Source organism: Hyla sarda, unplaced genomic scaffold, assembly GCF_029499605.1.
Source record: "Hyla sarda isolate aHylSar1 unplaced genomic scaffold, aHylSar1.hap1 scaffold_456, whole genome shotgun sequence".
NCBI lineage: Eukaryota > Metazoa > Chordata > Amphibia > Anura > Hylidae > Hyla > Hyla sarda.
The window spans coordinates 163,179-186,263 of record NW_026610469.1 but is presented as its reverse complement, the minus strand read 5'-3'; the positions used below and the strand labels follow the sequence as shown (position 1 = coordinate 186,263).

The 23,085-nt window shown below is 46.3% G+C and overlaps 4 non-coding genes and 2 pseudogenes across 4 annotated transcripts; all 6 read left to right on the top strand.

Annotated features, from left to right (window-relative positions):
* Positions 1 to 5,953: 5,953 nt before the first annotated feature.
* On the top strand, positions 5,954 to 6,138 carry LOC130335747 (U2 spliceosomal RNA). The gene has a single exon (XR_008877314.1). It is a non-coding gene; the product is annotated as a U2 spliceosomal RNA (small nuclear RNA).
* A 2,094-nt stretch (positions 6,139 to 8,232) lies between these two features.
* On the top strand, positions 8,233 to 8,423 carry LOC130335703 (U2 spliceosomal RNA). The gene has a single exon (XR_008877278.1). It is a non-coding gene; the product is annotated as a U2 spliceosomal RNA (small nuclear RNA).
* Positions 8,424 to 16,147: 7,724 nt separating this feature from the next.
* On the top strand, positions 16,148 to 16,338 carry LOC130335724 (U2 spliceosomal RNA). Its single transcript, XR_008877297.1, has one exon. It is a non-coding gene; the product is annotated as a U2 spliceosomal RNA (small nuclear RNA).
* Positions 16,339 to 18,419: 2,081 nt separating this feature from the next.
* Positions 18,420 to 18,610, top strand: LOC130335808 (U2 spliceosomal RNA). Its single transcript, XR_008877358.1, has one exon. It is a non-coding gene; the product is annotated as a U2 spliceosomal RNA (small nuclear RNA).
* A 2,101-nt stretch (positions 18,611 to 20,711) lies between these two features.
* Positions 20,712 to 20,818, top strand: LOC130335758 (U2 spliceosomal RNA; annotated as a pseudogene).
* Positions 20,819 to 22,232: 1,414 nt separating this feature from the next.
* Positions 22,233 to 22,440, top strand: LOC130335748 (U2 spliceosomal RNA; annotated as a pseudogene).
* The last annotated feature ends 645 nt before the right edge of the window (positions 22,441 to 23,085 follow it).

The window sequence follows — 23,085 nt, the reverse complement described above, 5'->3', positions numbered from 1 at the left end:
ATGTCCTCTATGCTTACAGCTTCCCGTGGGTGTTGGTTTGATACCGTTTGGGGACAGCCAAGGAGGCATCTGCAGGCAACAAAGGTAGGTGTGTGCTTGTGTGTGTGTTTCCTATGCAGATCCTAAGCCCAGTGTCACATGCAAGTAGGAGGAGTAAGAAGGCTTCCTGGCAAATCCGGGTTATGGATTGCATTTAAAAAGGCCCCGTGGGAGTGCAATGGGCCCCTGTCTTGCTGCTTAGCAATAATGGTATGGGTTTAGGTTCTGCTGTGTGTACTGGTGGTTGACTGCCCCCCAGCCCAGAGTGTGCATGGAAAATTGTCTGGCAGCCTCCCTGACAGCAAGCAGTGATAGTGCCCATGAAGGGCACCTTGTTGGGCCCGCCCCTTTCACGGTTATCGCTTCTCGGCCTTTTGGCTAAGATCAAGTGTCTGGTCAGGAGGATCCTGGGAGTTTGTCCTACCTTTTCCAAGGGGGGCTGCTACGAGGAACCGAAAAGGCGATCGACAAGATGGGTGTCCGCATCCGTTACCTTACATCCGGTGAAACGCGGATTCGTTTTTCCTTTCGCTTTGATGTTGCTGAAGACAAGCAAGAACTCGTCCAACTTTCTTATTTTGTGAAAGAAACTCTCTACAAGCTTCTTGGGGTGAAGAAAGAGAACATCGTCTGTCTCAGAGATCCTCGGAAGGGCAGCTTCATCCTAACTCTGGACTCTGCTTATGCATGCCAGAATCTTTTTGAGAAGCTGAAAAGCAATCAAGACCTTGCTGAGCTTGATGGGATCACGGTCACAGTGTTGTATACTGGAGGCGATATTCCTCTAGTTGTGTGTATGCACAATCCCTTTGTGACTGTGTCCCATATTGAGCTCTTTTTGGGGAAATACTGCAGTTCTGTTAAGTATTCCCATAAGGTGATGAATTCAGAAGACCTATGGACGGGGAAACATAAGTTTTTTGTGAAAATGAAGGAGGATGCTACTGGCATTGGAGGGTTGTGTCATCCACCCTCCAACTTTTCTATCGGTCGGGATAAGGGCTATTTGTTTTATCCCGAGATGCCTACTTTTTGTAGGAAATGTAAGAAATTCGGACATACTGTGGAAGTTTGCACGGACACTACAGTTCGCTGTGGTCGGTGCAATCAAGAAGGCCATGTTTCTAAGGACTGCGCTAAAATCGTCTGCAACATTTGTGGTGAAGAAGGCCATGCCTTTAAAGATTGCAGTCTCCGTTCCAGTGTAGCTAGATCGTGGGCTGACCGTGTAGCAGGGAGAGTGGGTGTAGTGCAAGCTGAAGTACCACCTGCGAAAGCACCCCAGCGGTCTGAGGCGCCTTCAGAAAAGCCGGCTGTAACTTCTGATGTCGTGGCGGAGCTTATGGACCTTTCTGCTGCTGTGCCTGAGACAGAGGGGAGACCTTCTGTGGAGGGTTCTGGCGGTGGAGGGTCACTAGTGAGCAGTGAAGCCATGGAGGTTGGCGTGAAGGAGATCAAGCGAAAGAAGGAACTCGGAGATGAGCCACAACTTGGCATTAAACGGCCTGTCAAAAAAAGCTCAGACGAATGTGAGGACAGTCAACATGCATGGAGGCCTTCTATAAGATCAGCGTCCGATCCAAAAAATATCAAAGAGTTCGAAAGCCCGGAGTCACCTGTGGGTTTCATATCGGACTCAAACTCCAGTAGCGAATAGCTTCCTTAAAGTGCTCCTCTCTTAATGTGAGAGGTCTAAAGAGCCCTACGAGAAGGGCTGCTTTGTTTAGTTTTTTAGAGACCTTGGACTGTTCTCTGTTCTTTTTACAAGAATGTGGAATTGAACATAGTCCAAATTATGAGGACCTTTGTCGTGGCTGGACTTTGGGACCATCGGTCTGGTCGGGTGACAATATGAACAGATCTTCAGGTGTTGGGATCTTGTTTAGAGGTTCAGATGTACAAGTTTTGTCCTTCTTAGAAATTATACCTGGTAGAGCGCTATTAGTTAATATTAAGTACAATGGCTCGGAGATTAAGCTTTTTAACATCTATGCTTCTCCTGAAAAAAATGAGAGAGCCGACTTGATTAATGATATTCAGGCTTTTATCCCAGGTTCAACACCTATTTTAATGGCTGGAGATTTTAATTGTTGTATGAGTGGTGATCATCGTGAGAGTGGAAGTGTGCATGTCAGAGTGGATAAAACAGAGAAACAGATTAAGAGTATGACTGAGGATTTTAACTTTACCGATGTCTGGAGGAGAAAATACCCAGACGACCCTGGTTACACATGGGAAAATAATGTCTGCAAATCCAGGATTGATTTTATTTTTTTATCGGAAAGTTTTAATCTAGTTGATGTTTCTCTTTTATCGAATATTTTCTCTGATCATAAGTTATTATATGCACATGTCACTTTACCTGGCCTAGAGAAAGGCAGAGGCGTTTGGAAGCTCAACACTACTTTATTAGAGGACATGAAAACAAAAAATGATTTTATTGCTGCTTATAACAAATGGAGATTGCGTCAATCCCAATATAAAAATATTTTGGATTGGTGGGAGGATGTTAAAAAGTGGACTAAACTGTTTTTTATCCGTGTGGGCATCCAAAAGGCTAAGGAGAAAAAGTTATGGTTTAAAATGTTAAACACTAAAATCCAAACATATTATAAACTAAAGCAAGCCGGGCTTGAGATGGATGATGTTATTGCTCAGACAAAGAATGAAATAAAAAATGCCATTAGTCAAAAAGGAAAAGAAATGATTTTTAACAGCAAAGTGCAATGTCTGGAGAATGATGAAAAGTGTTCAAGATTCTTTTTTAAGAAGGTGGTGGGAAAGAAAGAAATGATATCTGTAATAGAAGGGAAGATAACTAATGAAGAGATGTTGCGAGAAGCACAAGTATTTTATCAGGAGCTTTTTAATAAAAAAGATATTGATATTTCCTTTACTAATGATGTTTTAGATACCTTGGATTCAAAACTTGACAAAACTGACCAAGAGAGCCTTTGTGATGAAATCTTTTTACCTGAACTTTTAAGCACTTTTAAGAGTTTTTTAAATGGTAAAACACCTGGTTCGGATGGGTTGCCAGTTGAATTTTATCTGTGTTTTTGGTCCATTTTAAAAGATGATCTTTTAGGTATTTTTAACTGTGCTTTTAAATCTGAGATTTTACCTGCGTCCTGGAGAGATGGTGTTGTTACTCTGATTTTTAAAAAAGGAGACATCTCTAAATTAGAAAATTGGAGGCCTATTACCCTGCTAAATACAGACTATAAGGTTTTAGCAAAAATTTTAGCAAATAGGCTCAAGCAGGTAATTGCTAAGGTTATACACAGTGACCAAGTATGCGGAGTACCTGGAAGGAAAATAAGTGATCATCTAAACCTTGTAAAAGATGTTTTATGGTATCAGAAACAATGTGATCAGAAATTGGCAATTTTATCCTTGGATTTTCAAAAGGCTTATGACCGTGTTTCTCATGATTTTTTATGGTTGGTTTTAAAGAAAATGAATTTTCCTGATTTTATTGTTGGAAAAATTGCACTTTTATATAAAAACTGTTTTAGTCGTATTTTAATTAACGGTTTTTTATCCCAAGAGGTATGTTTACAGTCTGGGGTGAAACAGGGGTGCCCCCTATCACCCATTCTTTTCATATGTGCAATAGAACCTCTGTTGAATGTTTTGAGAAAAGATAAGCTCATTAGAGGAGTGCCAATCCCTGGAAGTGGAGGACAGAGCGTAAAGACGATAGCATACATGGATGATGTTAATATTCTATGTTCAGATGAACCATCCCTGAAACGTGCTATCAGACAGACAGAATTTTTTTGTGAGGGCTCTGGCTTCAAATTAAATAAAAATAAATGTGATTGCTTTGCAATAGGGAATTGGGGCAATACGGAGGTGAATGTGCAATATGATAAAATCAAAATCTTGGGTGTCATCTTTGACAATGAAAATAATGGAGAGGAAAGCTGGTCCATCGTCAAAGAGAAAGTGCAAAAGAAAATAAGTTTTTGGAAAATGAGGAAATTAACAATAGAAGGAAAAGTACTGATAATGAAAGCTTTGTTGCTACCTATCATGCTATATTTAAGCTTGGTTTTCCCACCGAGTGAACGCACCTTAAAGTTTTTAAACAAGATTTGCTTTCATTTTTTATGGGGGTCTAAAATGGATAAACTCAGGAGAGATGTAATGATGAAGACAAAGAAATTGGGGGGTAAGGATGTGCCTGATTTAAAAAGGTTTTTATATATTCACTTTTTTTCTATGTGTTTTAATGGCTTGCAAAGAAACTGTTATTGGTCTTATTTTTTAAAATATGCTGCAGGTCACATTTTTAGAAAAAGAAAGTGGATAACCTTACCTTTAACGTCCCCAATCTTATTTATTCCCCCAGCGCACTATGTGGTTTTAGAAAAGATTATTCGTATTTATGGCATTGCTAATTTTAGTCAAGAAATTTGTAGTAATGCACGAAAATTAGTTCCTGAAATCAGGAAGATAGAACAGATTTGCTTAATATCTAATTATTCCACTGAGAAATCTCTAAAAGTTTGGAGGATGGTGAATATGGGATTCTTATCTAATGACTTAAAAGATCTGGCCTGGCAGATAGCACATCAATGTTTGCCTACCAGAGAATTCCAACACAGAAGAGGATTGTGTCGAAGTGCAAAGTGCCCGAGAATGGGGTGTCCTAGTGAGGAAACAGTTTTACACATTTTTTGGAACTGTTTTTACGCCCAAGAGATATGGACTTTGATAGGACCCTTACTAAAATTCATTTCTGATCTTAATTTTTTAAATCATGAAGTTATTTTATATGGATTTTATAATGTTTTATCTGTGGAGAAGTCTCGGGTTTTGTGGATTAGTATAAATTGTATTAAAATTGCACTATGGAAGACAAGGAATATTCTTCTTTTTAAAAGAGACACTATTACCTCTAAAGATTGTGTTCGCCTAGCTCTTAGTGAGATGTATGTTTTCTATTTATTGGATAAAAAAAGATTAGGTCACAAAGTGGCTAAAAGTCTTTGGAATCTACATCTGTGGAATATGCTTTTAGCAGACTAAGTGTAATCTGGACTGCGTAAGGTCTTTTAGTCTAAGAATATTATATCTAAAAGTAAAAAAATCTGTTCTTATCAGTTTTCATGCTGGTGGGGATGGGTGCTGCATGGAGGATGCAGGTGTACCAGGGCTTTCCGGGGCTGGTTCTGAGGAATCAGCTCGACGGCTGCCCCGATGTGACCTGTTCCCTCCGGGTCTCGCCATGAGGCTGAGAGGGTCTAGAGCCGAGGTACTTTTGTGCCTCGGGGAGTGGTGACCCCGAGGTGCCGAAACTCACTGGGAGAATAGACTCACTGAGTTGACGCACGGGCACCATAATCTCTTCACCTTGTGGCACTCACCTCTTGATTCCCGGCCTTCTGGCTAGGATCAGAGAAATTTTTATAGATCCGGCCGAATGTCCGGGCAGTATATCTGCACACATTCACTTATTTATTTCTTTTTTGTCTCACTGTGTCACTTTTTGCGTGTTGTGTGTTCACAGGATTTGTCAGGATGCGGTAGCCCTTCTGGGTGTCCCTCCTGGCGGTCTAGGGGAGGTGTGTGTGGCCATTAGGTTCCGCACCTCCCTGCAAACACCCCGGGTACTCCTGCTTTGGCAGGGTACCTACCGTAATCGGCTCTGCGGGCAGATACCTTGGCTAACGCCAAGGGGGATGCCGGGAGCATTTGTGGTCCCCTAGTAGCTTCGGCGAAAAGGGACATCGAACCTGGAACCTCGCAGGTACCTTTTGGTCCGGAGGCGAAGGGTAAGGTTTGTTGGGGGGCCTCTCTCCTATCGGAGAAGGGCTTGCGATAGACCGCATCCTTTGTGCACGTTTTTTTTTGTGTAACACGTTTGCACTTTTTCTTGCACTTTGGGTGAATCGAAAGCACGTTCCTCGGCTTTAGATAAAAAAAAAAAAAAAAAAATCTGTTCTTATCAGTTTAATATCTGATACGTCCCCTATCTGGGGACCATATATTAAATGGATTTTTGAGAACGGGGGCCGATTTCGAAGCTTGCTTCCGTCGCCCTATGCATTGACCCGATATGGCAGTATCTTCGGGTACAGTGCACCACCCCCTTACAGGGTTAAAAAGAAAGATTCCTACTTTCATTGCTACCTGCTTGCTGGCTAGCCAGCTAGCCAGCCCTGTGGGCCTTGCTGCTGCTGCAGCCAAAAAACAAAAGGTGGTGCTGCTGCTGCTTCTGCTGCTTCTGCTTCTGCTTGTGTCTGGCCGCTGTTGGAGCGTCCAGGCACAGGACTTCTGCTGCTGCTGACTAAATGGCCTCCTTAATTGGATCATTTGAGTAGCCAGCACACCTGTGCAGGTAGAGCATGACATGATAGGCAGCTGCCTTGATAGCGGGTGGGTGCTGAATGTTCCTAATTGACAAAATAAGATTAATGCTTATGAAGAAATATAAAATCTCATCCCTTCCCCAATATCGCGCCACACCCCTACCCCTTAATTCCCTGGTTGAACTTGATGGACATATGTCTTTTTTCGACCGTACTAACTATGTAACTATGTAACATAACATGGGGGGGGGGGGGGGGTCTCCTGGCTGTTCACACAGGTGTGTCATTGCTGTACATTGACCATGCATTGCTTCTGTGGTATTGCAAAGGCAAAGACAAATGCTTCCAGCCATCCATTGCACTAATGGATTGGTCATCAGCTGGCTGTCTATGTCCCGCATCAATATAGACCAAAGTACAGAGGGTTAGGCTATGCTATTGTGCACCTACCTGATGCATCAGAAGGTGCGAGGCCCTTGCTAAATTCTGTGCACAGACTTTGAGATCTATACTTTAGACTGTATCTAAACCTGCTCCAACATGGACTGACATTCTGGCCTACTTTCAGCCGATGCGACTTGTCTGTCGCTGAACAGTCGCTTTTTATGTATTCAGCACCTATGTATAATGTTGTAAAAATGCTCTAGAAGCTAAAGTCGCAGAAATGTCACACATATTTGGCCTGCAACTTTCTGTGCGACAAATTCAGACAGGAAAAATCAGTATAAATCCTTAGAAAATTATCCCCCAGTGTCTCCATCTGCTGGCGGTATTGAATAAGCATTGCTGCACTGATGGGGTATGCATTAGACGAAAAAAAAGAAGAAAAAGAAGAATAATACGCCCAGAAAAGAGGCGAAAAGGAGAAAAACGTAAAAAAACGTGAAAAAAAGTAAGAGGAAGAGAAGGGAAAAAAAGGTGGAAATGGGTTTAAAAGTGATTTCGGCGGAGAAATATATATATATATATATATATATATATATATATATATATATATATACGCGCACACACACACATATATATAAACGTATTCTCCGTTGAGATATTGCAGCCGCTGCTGTGTCCAGGCCCAGGAGCCTTAGCACTGTGCTGTGATGTCACTCAATACCACTGACATCACTAGGTGTAAACAACATCTCTCCTTTGCTGTGTATGTGACTATGGAGCTGTTTGGTGATGTCGTCTATTATGGCCTTCATAGAAGCAACAGGAGATTGTTGCATCCATCTAGAACCCTCAGAACTACAGTGCTATGATGTCACTCACTTCCACAGGCCTTGCAGAGTGTAAACAACAACAACCCAGCTTTGTTGTGTATGTAACCATAGGGATTTGTGATGTCACCTAGAACCTTCACAGCAGCGACAGCTTTATGAGGAGCATCAGCACTGCTCTGCCTGAGCAGAACCATCACCGCCATAGGTTGTCAAATAACCCGGGTTTAACCCACACAGGTAAGTCCAATGGGGTGCAGGCATGTCCTCTATGCTTACAGCTTCCCGTGGGTGTTGGTTTGATACCGTTTGGGGACAGCCAAGGAGGCATCTGCAGGCAACAAAGGTAGGTGTGTGCTTGTGTGTGTGTTTCCTATGCAGATCCTAAGCCCAGTGTCACATGCAAGTAGGAGGAGTAAGAAGGGTTCCTGGCAAATCCGGGTTATGGATTGCATTTAAAAAGGCCCCGTGGGAGTGCAATGGGCCCCTGTCTTGCTGCTTAGCAATAATGGTATGGGTTTAGGTTCTGCTGTGTGTACTGGTGGTTGACTGCCCCCCAGCCCAGAGTGTGCTTGGAAAATTGTCTGGCAGCCTCCCTGACAGCAAGCAGTGATAGTGCCCATGAAGGGCACCTTGTTGGGCCCGCCCCTTTCACGGTTATCGCTTCTCGGCCTTTTGGCTAAGATCAAGTGTAGTATCTGTTCTTATCAGTTTAATATCTGATACGTCCCCTATCTGGGGACCATATATTAAATGGATTTTTGAGAACAGGGGCCGATTTCGAAGCTTGCTTCCGTCGCCCTATGCATTGACCCGATATGGCAGTATCTTCGGGTACAGTGCACCACCCCCTTACAGGGTTAAAAAGAAAGATTCCTACTTTCATTGCTACCTGCTTGCTGGCTAGCCAGCTAGCCAGCCCTGTGGGCCTTGCTGCTGCTGCAGCCAAAAAACAAAAGGTGGTGCTGCTGCTGCTTCTGCTGCTTCTGCTTCTGCTTGTGTCTGGCCGCTGTTGGAGCGTCCAGGCACAGGACTTCTGCTGCTGCTGACTAAATGGCCTCCTTAATTGGATCATTTGAGTAGCCAGCACACCTGTGCAGGTAGGGCATGACATGATAGGCAGCTGCCTTGATAGCGGGTGGGTGCTGAATGTTCCTAATTGACAAAATAAGATTAATGCTTATGAAGAAATATAAAATCTCATCCCTTCCCCAATATCGCGCCACACCCCTACCCCTTAATTCCCTGGTTGAACTTGATGGACATATGTCTTTTTTCGACCGTACTAACTATGTAACTATGTAACATAACATGGGGGGGGGGGGGGGTCTCCTGGCTGTTCACACAGGTGTGTCATTGCTGTACATTGACCATGCATTGCTTCTGTGGTATTGCAAAGGCAAAGACAAATGCTTCCAGCCATCCATTGCACTAATGGATTGGTCATCAGCTGGCTGTCTATGTCCCGCATCAATATAGACCAAAGTACAGAGGGTTAGGCTATGCTATTGTGCACCTACCTGATGCATCAGAAGGTGCGAGGCCCTTGCTAAATTCTGTGCACAGACTTTGAGATCTATACTTTAGACTGTATCTAAACCTGCTCCAACATGGACTGACATTCTGGCCTACTTTCAGCCGATGCGACTTGTCTGTCGCTGAACAGTCGCTTTTTATGTATTCAGCACCTATGTATAATGTTGTAAAAATGCTCTAGAAGCTAAAGTCGCAGAAATGTCACACATATTTGGCCTGCAACTTTCTGTGCGACAAATTCAGACAGGAAAAATCAGTATAAATCCTTAGAAAATTATCCCCCAGTGTCTCCATCTGCTGGCGGTATTGAATAAGCATTGCTGCACTGATGGGGTATGCATTAGACGAAAAAAAAGAAGAAAAAGAAGAATAATACGCCCAGAAAAGAGGCGAAAAGGAGAAAAACGTAAAAAAACGTGAAAAAAAAGTAAGAGGAAGAGAAGGGAAAAAAAGGTGGAAATGGGTTTAAAAGTGATTTCGGCGGAGAAATATATATATATATATATATATATATATATATATATATATACGCGCACACACACACTGTTACGCCGAGCGCTCCGGGTCCCCGCTCCTCCCCGGAGCGCTCGCTACACTCTTCTCACTGCAGCGCTCCGGTCAGTTCCACTGACCCGGGGCGCTGCGATACCGCCTCCAGCCGGGATGCGATTCGCGATGCGGGTAGCGCCCGCTCGCGATGCGCACCCCGGCTCCCGTACCTGACTCGCTCTCCGTCTGTCCTGTCCCGGCGCGCGCGGCCCCGCTCCCTAGGGCGCGCGCGCGCCGGGTCTTTGCGATTTAAAGGGCCACTGCGCCGCTGATTGGCGCAGTGGTTCCAATTAGTGTTATCACCTGTGCACTTCCCTATATCATCTCACTTCCCCTTCACTCCCTCGCCGGATCTTGTTGCCATCGTGCCAGTGAAAGCGTTTCCTAGTGTGTTCCTAGCCTGTGTTCCAGACCTCCTGCCGTTGCCCCTGACTACGATCCTTGCTGCCTGCCCCGACCTTCTGCTACGTCCGACCTTGCTTCTGTCTACTCCCTTGTACCGCGCCTATCTTCAGCAGCCAGAGAGGTAGAGCCGTTGCTAGTGGATACGACCTGGTCACTACCGCCGCAGCAAGACCATCCCGCTTTGCGGCGGGCTCTGGTGAAAACCAGTAGTGACTTAGAACCGATCCACTAGCACGGTCCACGCCAATCCCTCTCTGGCACAGAGGATCCACTACCTGCCAGCCGGCATCGTGACTGTAGATCCGGCCATGGATCCCGCTGAAGTTCCTCTGCCAGTTGTCGCTGACCTCACCACGGTGGTCGCCCAGCAGTCACAACAGATAGCGCAACAAGGCCAACAGCTGTCTCAACTGACTGTTATGCTACAACAGTTACTACCACAGCTCCAGCAATCATCTCCTCCGCCAGCTCCTGCACCTCCTCCGCAGCGAGTGGCCACTTCTGGACTACGACTATCCTTGCCGGATAAATTTGATGGGGACTCTAAGTTTTGCCGTGGCTTTCTTTCCCAATGTTCATTGCACTTGGAGATGATGTCGGACCAGTTCCCCACTGAAAGGTCTAAGGTGGCTTTCGTAGTCAGCCTTCTGTCTGGAAAAGCCCTGTCTTGGGCCACACCGCTCTGGGACCGCAATGACCCCGTCACTGCCTCTGTACACTCCTTCTTCTCGGAAATTCGAAGTGTCTTTGAGGAACCTGCCCGAGCCTCTTCTGCTGAGACTGCCCTGTTGAACCTGGTCCAGGGTAATTCTTCCGTTGGCGAGTATGCCGTACAATTCCGTACTCTTGCTTCAGAATTATCCTGGAATAATGAGGCACTCTGCGCGACCTTTAAAAAAGGCCTATCCAGCAACATTAAAGATGTTCTGGCCGCACAAGAAATCCCTGCTAATCTACATGAACTCATTCACCTAGCCACTCGCATTGACATGCGTTTTTCCGAAAGGCGTCAGGAGCTCCGCCAGGATATGGACTCTGTTCGCACGAGGCGTTTCTTCTCCCCGGCTCCTCTCTCCTCTGGTCCCCTGCAATCTGTTCCTGTGCCTCCCGCCGTGGAGGCTATGCAGGTCGACCGGTCTCGCCTGACACCTCAAGAGAGGACACGACGCCGCATGGAGAATCTCTGCCTGTACTGTGCTAGTACCGAACACTTCCTGAAGGATTGTCCTATCCGTCCTCCCCGCCTGGAAAGACGTACGCTGACTCCGCACAAAGGTGAGACAGTCCTTGATGTCTACTCTGCTTCTCCACGTCTTACTGTGCCTGTGCGGATGTCTGCCTCTGCCTTCTCCTTCTCTGCTGTGGCCTTCTTGGACTCCGGATCTGCAGGAAATTTTATTTTGGCCTCTCTCGTCAACAAGTTCAACATCCCGGTGACCAGTCTCGCCAGACCCCTCTACATCAATTGTGTAAACAATGAAAGATTGGACTGTACCATACGTTTCCGCACGGAGCCCCTTCTAATGTGCATCGGATCTCATCACGAGAGGATTGAACTTTTGGTCCTCCCCAATTGCACTTCTGAAATTCTCCTTGGACTTCCCTGGCTTCAACTCCATTCCCCAACCCTGGATTGGTCCACTGGGGAGATCAGGAGTTGGGGGCCCTCTTGTTCCAAGGACTGCCTAAAACCGGTTCCCAGTAACCCTTGCCGTGACTCTGTGGTTCCTCCTGTAACCGGTCTCCCTAAGGCCTATATGGACTTTGCGGACGTTTTTTGCAAAAAACAAGCTGAGACTCTACCTCCTCACAGGCCTTATGATTGTCCTATTGACCTCCTCCCGGGCACTACTCCACCCCGGGGCAGAATCTATCCTCTGTCCGTCCCAGAGACTCTTGCCATGTCTGAATACGTCCAGGAAAATTTAAAAAAGGGCTTTATCCGTAAATCCTCCTCTCCTGCCGGAGCCGGATTTTTCTTTGTGTCCAAAAAAGATGGCTCTCTACGTCCTTGCATTGACTACCGCGGTCTTAATAAAATCACGGTTAAGAACCGCTACCCCCTACCCCTCATCTCTGAACTCTTTGATCGCCTCCAAGGTGCCCACATTTTTACCAAACTGGACTTAAGAGGTGCTTATAATCTCATCCGCATCAGAGAGGGGGATGAATGGAAAACGGCATTTAACACCAGAGATGGACACTTTGAGTATCTGGTCATGCCCTTTGGCCTGTGCAACGCCCCTGCCGTCTTCCAAGACTTTGTTAATGAAATTTTTCGTGATCTCCTATACTCCTGTGTTGTTGTATATCTGGACGATATCCTGATTTTTTTTGCCAATCTAGAAGAACACCGCCAGCATGTCCGTATGGTTCTTCAGAGACTTCGTGACAATCAACTCTATGCCAAAATAGAGAAATGTCTGTTTGAATGCCAATCTCTTCCTTTCCTAGGATACTTGGTCTCTGCCCAGGGACTACAAATGGATCCAGACAAACTCTCTGCCGTCTTAGATTGGCCACGCCCCTCCGGACTCCGTGCCATCCAACGTTTTTTGGGGTTCGCCAATTATTACAGGCAATTTATTCCACATTTTTCTACCGTTGTGGCTCCTATTGTGGCTTTAACCAAAAAAAATGCCGATCCCAAGTCTTGGCCTCCTCAAGCGGAAGACGCCTTTAAATGGCTCAAGTCTGCCTTTTCTTCGGCTCCCGTGCTCTCCAGACCTGACCCATCTAAACCCTTTCTATTGGAGGTTGATGCCTCCTCAGTGGGAGCTGGAGCTGTCCTTCTACAAAAAAACTCTTCCGGGCATGCTGTTACTTGTGGGTTTTTTTCTAGGACCTTCTCTCCGGCGGAGAGGAACTACTCCATCGGGGATCGAGAGCTTCTAGCCATTAAATTAGCACTTGAGGAATGGAGGCATCTGCTGGAGGGATCAAGATTTCCAGTTATTATTTACACCGATCACAAGAACCTCTCCTACCTCCAGTCTGCCCAACGGCTGAATCCTCGTCAGGCCAGGTGGTCTCTGTTCTTTGCCCGATTTAATTTTGAAATTCACTTTCGGCCTGCCGATAAGAACATTAGGGCCGATGCTCTCTCTCGTTCCTCAGATGCTTCTGAAGTTGAACTCTCTCCTCAACACATCATTCCTCCTGACTGCCTGATTTCCACTTCTCCAGCCTCCATCAGGCAAACTCCTCCAGGAAAGACCTTTGTTTCTCCACGCCAACGCCTCGGAATCCTCAAATGGGGTCACTCCTCCCATCTCGCAGGTCATGCGGGCATCAAGAAATCTGTGCAACTCATCTCTCGCTTCTATTGGTGGCCGACTCTAGAGACTGATGTGGTGGACTTTGTGCGAGCCTGCACTATCTGTGCCCGGGATAAGACTCCTCGCCAGAAGCCCGCTGGTTTTCTTCATCCTCTGCCTGTCCCCGAACAGCCTTGGTCTCTGATTGGTATGGATTTTATTACTGACTTACCCCCATCCCATGGCAACACTGTTATTTGGGTGGTCGTTGATCGATTCTCCAAAATGGCACATTTCATCCCTCTTCCTGGTCTTCCTTCAGCGCCTCAGTTGGCTAAACAATTTTTTGTACACATTTTTCGTCTTCACGGGTTGCCTACGCAGATCGTCTCGGATAGAGGCGTCCAATTCGTGTCTAAATTCTGGAGGGCTCTCTGTAAACAACTCAAGATTAAATTAAATTTTTCTTCTGCATATCATCCTCAATCCAATGGACAAGTAGAAAGAATTAACCAGGTCTTGGGTGATTATTTACGACATTTTGTTTCCTCCCGCCAGGATGACTGGGCAGATCTTCTACCTTGGGCCGAATTCTCGTATAATTTCAGAGTCTCTGAATCTTCCTCCAAATCCCCATTTTTCGTGGTGTACGGCCGTCACCCTCTTCCTCCCCTCCCTACCCCCTTGCCCTCTGGTCTGCCCGCTGTGGATGAAATTTCTCGTGATCTTTCCATCATATGGAGAGAGACCCAAAATTCTCTCTTACAGGCTTCTTCACGCATGAAGAAATTTGCGGATAAGAAAAGAAGAGCTCCTCCCATTTTTTCCCCTGGAGACAAGGTATGGCTCTCCGCTAAATATGTCCGCTTCCGTGTCCCTAGCTATAAGTTGGGACCACGCTATCTTGGTCCTTTCAAAATTTTGCGCCAGATTAATCCTGTCTCTTACAAACTTCTTCTTCCTCCTTCTCTTCGTATTCCTAATGCCTTTCACGTTTCTCTTCTTAAACCACTTATCATTAACCGTTTCTCTCCCAAATCTGTTCCTCCCACTCCTGTCTCCGGCTCCTCGGACATCTTCTCCGTCAAAGAGATTTTAGCATCTAAAAAGGTCAGAGGGAAAACCTTCTTTTTAGTGGATTGGGAGGGTTGTGGTCCCGAAGAGAGGTCCTGGGAACCTGAGGACAATATCCTGGACAAAAGTCTGGTCCTCAGGTTCTCAGGCCCCAAGAAGAGGGGGAGACCCAAGGGGGGGGTACTGTTACGCCGAGCGCTCCGGGTCCCCGCTCCTCCCCGGAGCGCTCGCTACACTCTTCTCACTGCAGCGCTCCGGTCAGTTCCACTGACCCGGGGCGCTGCGATACCGCCTCCAGCCGGGATGCGATTCGCGATGCGGGTAGCGCCCGCTCGCGATGCGCACCCCGGCTCCCGTACCTGACTCGCTCTCCGTCTGTCCTGTCCCGGCGCGCGCGGCCCCGCTCCCTAGGGCGCGCGCGCGCCGGGTCTTTGCGATTTAAAGGGCCACTGCGCCGCTGATTGGCGCAGTGGTTCCAATTAGTGTTATCACCTGTGCACTTCCCTATATCATCTCACTTCCCCTTCACTCCCTCGCCGGATCTTGTTGCCATCGTGCCAGTGAAAGCGTTTCCTAGTGTGTTCCTAGCCTGTGTTCCAGACCTCCTGCCGTTGCCCCTGACTACGATCCTTGCTGCCTGCCCCGACCTTCTGCTACGTCCGACCTTGCTTCTGTCTACTCCCTTGTACCGCGCCTATCTTCAGCAGCCAGAGAGGTAGAGCCGTTGCTAGTGGATACGACCTGGTCACTACCGCCGCAGCAAGACCATCCCGCTTTGCGGCGGGCTCTGGTGAAAACCAGTAGTGACTTAGAACCGATCCACTAGCACGGTCCACGCCAATCCCTCTCTGGCACAGAGGATCCACTACCTGCCAGCCGGCATCGTGACACACACATATATATAAACGTATTCTCCGTTGAGATATTGCAGCCGCTGCTGTGTCCAGGCCCAGGAGCCTTAGCACTGTGCTGTGATGTCACTCAATACCACTGACATCACTAGGTGTAAACAACATCTCTCCTTTGCTGTGTATGTGACTATGGAGCTGTTTGGTGATGTCGTCTATTATGGCCTTCATAGAAGCAACAGGAGATTGTTGCATCCATCTAGAACCCTCAGAACTACAGTGCTATGATGTCACTCACTTCCACAGGCCTTGCAGAGTGTAAACAACAACAACCCAGCTTTGTTGTGTATGTAACCATAGGGATTTGTGATGTCACCTAGAACCTTCACAGCAGCGACAGCTTTATGAGGAGCATCAGCACTGCTCTGCCTGAGCAGAACCATCACCGCCATAGGTTGTCAAATAACCCGGGTATAACCCACACAGGTAAGTCCAATGGGGTGCAGGCATGTCCTCTATGCTTACAGCTTCCCGTGGGTGTTGGTTTGATACCGTTTGGGGACAGCCAAGGAGGCATCTGCAGGCAACAAAGGTAGGTGTGTGCTTGTGTGTGTGTTTCCTATGCAGATCCTAAGCCCAGTGTCACATGCAAGTAGGAGGAGTAAGAAGGGTTCCTGGCAAATCCGGGTTATGGATTGCATTTAAAAAGGCCCCGTGGGAGTGCAATGGGCCCCTGTCTTGCTGCTTAGCAATAATGGTATGGGTTTAGGTTCTGCTGTGTGTACTGGTGGTTGACTGCCCCCCAGCCCAGAGTGTGCATGGAAAATTGTCTGGCAGCCTCCCTGACAGCAAGCAGTGATAGTGCCCATGAAGGGCACCTTGTTGGGCCCGCCCCTTTCACGGTTATCGCTTCTCGGCCTTTTGGCTAAGATCAAGTGTAGTATCTGTTCTTATCAGTTTAATATCTGATACGTCCCCTATCTGGGGACCATATATTAAATGGATTTTTGAGAACGGGGGCCGATTTCGAAGCTTGCTTCCGTCGCCCTATGCATTCACCCGATATGGCAGTATCTTCGGGTACAGTGCACCACCCCCTTACAGGGTTAAAAAGAAAGATTCCTACTTTCATTGCTACCTGCTTGCTGGCTAGCCAGCTAGCCAGCCCTGTGGGCCTTGCTGCTGCTGCAGCCAAAAAACTAAAGGTGGTGCTTCTGCTGCTTCTGCTTCTGCTTGTGTCTGGCCGCTGTTGGAGCGTCCAGGCACAGGACTTCTGCTGCTGCTGACTAAATGGCCTCCTTAATTGGATCATTTGAGTAGCCAGCACACCTGTGCAGGTAGGGCATGACATGATAGGCAGCTGCCTTGATAGCGGGTGGGTGCTGAATGTTCCTAATTGACAAAATAAGATTAATGCTTATGAAGAAATATAAAATCTCATCCCTTCCCCAATATCGCGCCACACCCCTACCCCTTAATTCCCTGGTTGAACTTGATGGACATATGTCTTTTTTCGACCGTACTAACTATGTAACTATGTAACATAACATGGGGGGGGGGGGGGGGGGTCTCCTGGCTGTTCACACAGGTGTGTCATTGCTGTACATTGACCATGCATTGCTTCTGTGGTATTGCAAAGGCAAAGACAAATGCTTCCAGCCATCCATTGCACTAATGGATTGGTCATCAGCTGGCTGTCTATGTCCCGCATCAATATAGACCAAAGTACAGAGGGTTAGGCTATGCTATTGTGCACCTACCTGATGCATCAGACGGTGCGAGGCCCTTGCTAAATTCTGTGCACAGACTTTGAGATCTATACTTTAGACTGTATCTAAACCTGCTCCAACATGGACTGACATTCTGGCCTACTTTCAGCCGATGCGACTTGTCTGTCGCTGAACAGTCGCTTTTTATGTATTCAGCACCTATGTATAATGTTGTAAAAATGCTCTAGAAGCTAAAGTCGCAGAAATGTCACACATATTTGGCCTGCAACTTTCTGTGCGACAAATTCAGACAGGAAAAATCAGTATAAATCCTTAGAAAATTATCCCCCAGTGTCTCCATCTGCTGGCGGTATTGAATAAGCATTGCTGCACTGATGGGGTATGCATTAGACGAAAAAAAAGAAGAAAAAGAAGAATAATACGCCCAGAAAAGAGGCGAAAAGGAGAAAAACGTAAAAAAACGTGAAAAAAAAGTAAGAGGAAGAGAAGGGAAAAAAGGTGGAAATGGGTTTAAAAGTGATTTCGGCGGAGAAATATATATATATATATATATATATATATATATATATATATACGCGCACACACACACATATATATAAACGTATTCTCCGTTGAGATATTGCAGCCGCTGCTGTGTCCAGGCCCAGGAGCCTTAGCACTGTGCTGTGATGTCACTCAATACCACTGACATCACTAGGTGTAAACAACATCTCTCCTTTGCTGTGTATGTGACTATGGAGCTGTTTGGTGATGTTGTCTATTATGGCCTTCATAGAAGCAACAGGAGATTGTTGCATCCATCTAGAACCCTCAGAACTACAGTGCTATGATGTCACTCACTTCCACAGGCCTTGCAGAGTGTAAACAACAACAACCCAGCTTTGTTGTGTATGTAACCATAGGGATTTGTGATGTCACCTAGAACCTTCACAGCAGCGACAGCTTTATGAGGAGCATCAGCACTGCTCTGCCTGAGCAGAACCATCACCGCCATAGGTTGTCAAATAACCCGGGTTTAACCCACACAGGTAAGTCCAATGGGGTGCAGGCATGTCCTCTATGCTTACAGCTTCCCGTGGGTGTTGGTTTGATACCGTTTGGGGACAGCCAAGGAGGCATCTGCAGGCAACAAAGGTAGGTGTGTGCTTGTGTGTGTGTTTCCTATGCAGATCCTAAGCCCAGTGTCACATGCAAGTAGGAGGAGTAAGAAGGGTTCCTGGCAAATCCGGGTTATGGATTGCATTTAAAAAGGCCCCGTGGGAGTGCAATGGGCCCCTGTCTTGCTGCTTAGCAATAATGGTATGGGTTTAGGTTCTGCTGTGTGTACTGGTGGTTGACTGCCCCCCAGCCCAGAGTGTGCATGGAAAATTGTCTGGCAGCCTCCCTGACAGCAAGCAGTGATAGTGCCCATGAAGGGCACCTTGTTGGGCCCGCCCCTTTCACGGTTATCGCTTCTCGGCCTTTTGGCTAAGATCAAGTGTAGTATCTGTTCTTATCAGTTTAATATCTGATACGTCCCCTATCTGGGGACCATATATTAAATGGATTTTTGAGAACGGGGGCCGATTTCGAAGCTTGCTTCCGTCGCCCTATGCATTGACCCGATATGGCAGTATCTTCGGGTACAGTGCACCACCCCCTTACAGGGTTAAAAAGAAAGATTCCTACTTTCATTGCTACCTGCTTGCTGGCTAGCCAGCTAGCCAGCCCTGTGGGCCTTGCTGCTGCTGCAGCCAAAAAACAAAAGGTGGTGCTGCTGCTGCTTCTGCTGCTTCTGCTTCTGCTTGTGTCTGGCCGCTGTTGGAGCGTCCAGGCACAGGACTTCTGCTGCTGCTGACTAAATGGCCTCCTTAATTGGATCATTTGAGTAGCCAGCACACCTGTGCAGGTAGGGCATGACATGATAGGCAGCTGCCTTGATAGCGGGTGGGTGCTGAATGTTCCTAATTGACAAAATAAGATTAATGCTTATGAAGAAATATAAAATCTCATCCCTTCCCCAATATCGCGCCACACCCCTACCCCTTAATTCCCTGGTTGAACTTGATGGACATATGTCTTTTTTCGACCGTACTAACTATGTAACTATGTAACATAACATGGGGGGGGGGGGTCTCCTGGCTGTTCACACAGGTGTGTCATTGCTGTACATTGACCATGCATTGCTTCTGTGGTATTGCAAAGGCAAAGACAAATGCTTCCAGCCATCCATTGCACTAATGGATTGGTCATCAGCTGGCTGTCTATGTCCCGCATCAATATAGACCAAAGTACAGAGGGTTAGGCTATGCTATTGTGCACCTACCTGATGCATCAGAAGGTGCGAGGCCCTTGCTAAATTCTGTGCACAGACTTTGAGATCTATACTTTAGACTGTATCTAAACCTGCTCCAACATGGACTGACATTCTGGCCTACTTTCAGCCGATGCGACTTGTCTGTCGCTGAACAGTCGCTTTTTATGTATTCAGCACCTATGTATAATGTTGTAAAAATGCTCTAGAAGCTAAAGTCGCAGAAATGTCACACATATTTGGCCTGCAACTTTCTGTGCGACAAATTCAGACAGGAAAAATCAGTATAAATCCTTAGAAAATTATCCCCCAGTGTCTCCATCTGCTGGCGGTATTGAATAAGCATTGCTGCACTGATGGGGTATGCATTAGACGAAAAAAAAGAAGAAAAAGAAGAATAATACGCCCAGAAAAGAGGCGAAAAGGAGAAAAACGTAAAAAAACGTGAAAAAAAAGTAAGAGGAAAAGAAGGGAAAAAAAGGTGGAAATGGGTTTAAAAGTGATTTCGGCGGAGAAATATATATATATATATATATATATATATATATATATATATATATATATATATATATACGCGCACACACACACATATATATAAACGTATTCTCCGTTGAGATATTGCAGCCGCTGCTGTGTCCAGGCCCAGGAGCCTTAGCACTGTGCTGTGATGTCACTCAATACCACTGACATCACTAGGTGTAAACAACATCTCTCCTTTGCTGTGTATGTGACTATGGAGCTGTTTGGTGATGTTGTCTATTATGGCCTTCATAGAAGCAACAGGAGATTGTTGCATCCATCTAGAACCCTCAGAACTACAGTGCTATGATGTCACTCACTTCCACAGGCCTTGCAGAGTGTAAACAACAACAACCCAGCTTTGTTGTGTATGTAACCATAGGGATTTGTGATGTCACCTAGAACCTTCACAGCAGCGACAGCTTTATGAGGAGCATCAGCACTGCTCTGCCTGAGCAGAACCATCACCGCCATAGGTTGTCAAATAACCCGGGTTTAACCCACACAGGTAAGTCCAATGGGGTGCAGGCATGTCCTCTATGCTTACAGCTTCCCGTGGGTGTTGGTTTGATACCGTTTGGGGACAGCCAAGGAGGCATCTGCAGGCAACAAAGGTAGGTGTGTGCTTGTGTGTGTGTTTCCTATGCAGATCCTAAGCCCAGTGTCACATGCAAGTAGGAGGAGTAAGAAGGGTTCCTGGCAAATCCGGGTTATGGATTGCATTTAAAAAGGCCCCGTGGGAGTGCAATGGGCCCCTGTCTTGCTGCTTAGCAATAATGGTATGGGTTTAGGTTCTGCTGTGTGTACTGGTGGTTGACTGCCCCCCAGCCCAGAGTGTGCATGGAAAATTGTCTGGCAGCCTCCCTGACAGCAAGCAGTGATAGTGCCCATGAAGGGCACCTTGTTGGGCCCGCCCCTTTCACGGTTATCGCTTCTCGGCCTTTTGGCTAAGATCAAGTGTAGTTCTGCTCACTTGGTCTGGCCAGAGGGTGTCTGGGGTGATCGTCCTTCTTAACGGAGGGAATTCACCCCCCTGCTGCTATCAGGGAGCCGGCTTAGTCCCCAGACAACGGGAGGCGATCCCCACCTACCTACTTCGGTGGGGGAGGTGTCTGGACATCATGGACATGGAGGAAGATTGCGGTTTTTCTTCGGAAGGCGTGCCGCCTTTTGCGAGACTTCGGAATGGAGTTCGTATTTCCCTGCTCGATGTCCGGAAGAAGGAAAGAGGCCTTGTCTTTGTCGTGGAAGAAGTGCTGTTTAAGTTGCTGGAAGTCAAGAGGGAGCAAATCCTATCCATGCTTGAGTTTCCCAGAAGTGGATACTACGACGTGGTGCTGGCTTCTGAAGAGGACTATGAGTCATTTTGGAACATATTGCAGCAAAAGAAGGTATGTCCGGTTTTGGAAGGGGTGGAGATAGTTCCACATTTCCCACGTAGAGAACGATTGGTGACTATAAGGATGTATAGCCCATATACTTCGGAGGAGGATATCGTTACCTTTTTGTCTCGATTCTGTGACAGTGTTCTGCCTAAAGGCAAGGTATTTAATCAATATGGACTATGGACCACCAAGTGGAGGTTCCATGTGAAATTTAAAATGGCAGATGGCAAGTTAGTGATACCCCCAGGACGGTTTAAAATTGGTTCTGTGAACGGGGATCTGTATTTTTCTGGCATGCAAGATTTTTGCCGCAAATGTAAACAGTACGGTCACAGAAAGGAGGATTGCACGTTTTTGTGGTGTTTCAAGTGTCAAGAGGAGGGTCACGACGTGGAAAATTGTCAAAAGAAACGGAAATGCCATCTGTGTGGTGAGGAGGGCCATCTGCTTGGCTCGTGTCCTAAGAAAAAGTCTGAGAAAAATTCAGAGAAAAAGGTAGCTGTAAAAAGAAGCAGAGAGGAACCAGCTGAAGTGAAAGAACCAGAAGTGGAGCAGGTTCCAACTAGAAGACCTACAGAGCAGAAGAAGAAGAGAGAGGAGGAAGTGTATGTGCCAGTGCAGTATTTTGGTGTGCTTGGTGGTTTGTTGGAAAATTTGTCGGAAGCAGAAAGAAAAACGTTTGACAAAGATATGATGGATCTAAAGATAGGCTTGAAGAACCGGGAGGAAGAAGCTCGGGATAAAGTCTATTTTTCTTTCAAGGCAGACATGAACCGTTTTGTTGAAACGTATAAAATTCCAGGCTGGTTAGCGTCTCAAGTTAAGAAAGATATAGCAAATGGCAATATCAGTCGAGGACTGATAGACTTTCTAATGGTGTTTGCATGGAGGAAGGGGATGACCTTCTAATTTGGTTTTGCTTAATTAGAAAGTAATGTTTGGTTTTGCTATTTTATGTTGTTTCTTATTTTGTTTTTAAATGTTCTATTTTGTTTCATTAGTGTTTAAGAAAAGAAATAAAAACATGTTACCTGATGATGAACACAAAATTGAGTTCCAAATAAGATCTTGGAACTCTGAGTGAGTTCTGAGGGCTAAAAAAAAAAAAAAAAAAAAAATCTGTTCTTATCAGTTTAATATCTGATACGTCCCCTATCTGGGGACCATATATTAAATGGATTTTTGAGAACGGGGGCCGATTTCGAAGCTTGCTTCCGTCGCCCTATGCATTGACCCGATATGGCAGTATCTTCGGGTACAGTGCACCACCCCCTTACAGGGTTAAAAAGAAAGATTCCTACTTTCATTGCTACCTGCTTGCTGGCTAGCCAGCTAGCCAGCCCTGTGGGCCTTGCTGCTGCTGCAGCCAAAAAACAAAAGGTGGTGCTGCTGCTGCTTCTGCTGCTTCTGCTTCTGCTTGTGTCTGGCCGCTGTTGGAGCGTCCAGGCACAGGACTTCTGCTGCTGCTGACTAAATGGCCTCCTTAATTGGATCATTTGAGTAGCCAGCACACCTGTGCAGGTAGGGCATGACATGATAGGCAGCTGCCTTGATAGCGGGTGGGTGCTGAATGTTCCTAATTGACAAAATAAGATTAATGCTTATGAAGAAATATAAAATCTCATCCCTTCCCCAATATCGCGCCACACCCCTACCCCTTAATTCCCTGGTTGAACTTGATGGACATATGTCTTTTTTCGACCGTACTAACTATGTAACTATGTAACATAACATGGGGGGGGGGGGGGGTCTCCTGGCTGTTCACACAGGTGTGTCATTGCTGTACATTGACCATGCATTGCTTCTGTGGTATTGCAAAGGCAAAGACAAATGCTTCCAGCCATCCATTGCACTAATGGATTGGTCATCAGCTGGCTGTCTATGTCCCGCATCAATATAGACCAAAGTACAGAGGG